This window comes from Larimichthys crocea, chromosome XIII (genome assembly GCF_000972845.2).
Source record: "Larimichthys crocea isolate SSNF chromosome XIII, L_crocea_2.0, whole genome shotgun sequence".
Classification (NCBI taxonomy): domain Eukaryota; kingdom Metazoa; phylum Chordata; class Actinopteri; family Sciaenidae; genus Larimichthys; species Larimichthys crocea.
Window position 1 is genome coordinate 26,944,015 of NC_040023.1, and position 443 is coordinate 26,944,457.

Sequence of the window (443 nt, forward strand, 5' to 3'; positions counted from 1 at the left end):
ATAATAATACTTTGATCACTGGCCAACAGCTACACTTTTGATATTATAGCTGTAAAAAGTGAGACCTCTGCAGCAGCAGTGTTCTCACTGTGCTCAGATAAAGAAAGCTGCAGCAAAAGCTTAATCCTGAACTAATTCTGCAAACTCTTACAATCTCAGCAGTCCATCATGTTCCAGAGCATTTCTCCCGACTTTCAGTGTTGAAGTCCAGCAGAGTAACGTAATCCAGTCTACTGAGAGCTAAACTGTGATAAGAAGTATGATAAACTGGGCCTCCATTCAAAGACCCTTCAGCTGTGAGTGAGCTCCATCTAATGGTTGGATTTGTTAGTGACAGCTAAACCTTATTTCCCTGGCATTCAGTGTTCAATCTATACTTTGAATATAAGATATAGAACTAATACAAATAACTGTAATTCTAAATTAGTAAGACAAGAAACATG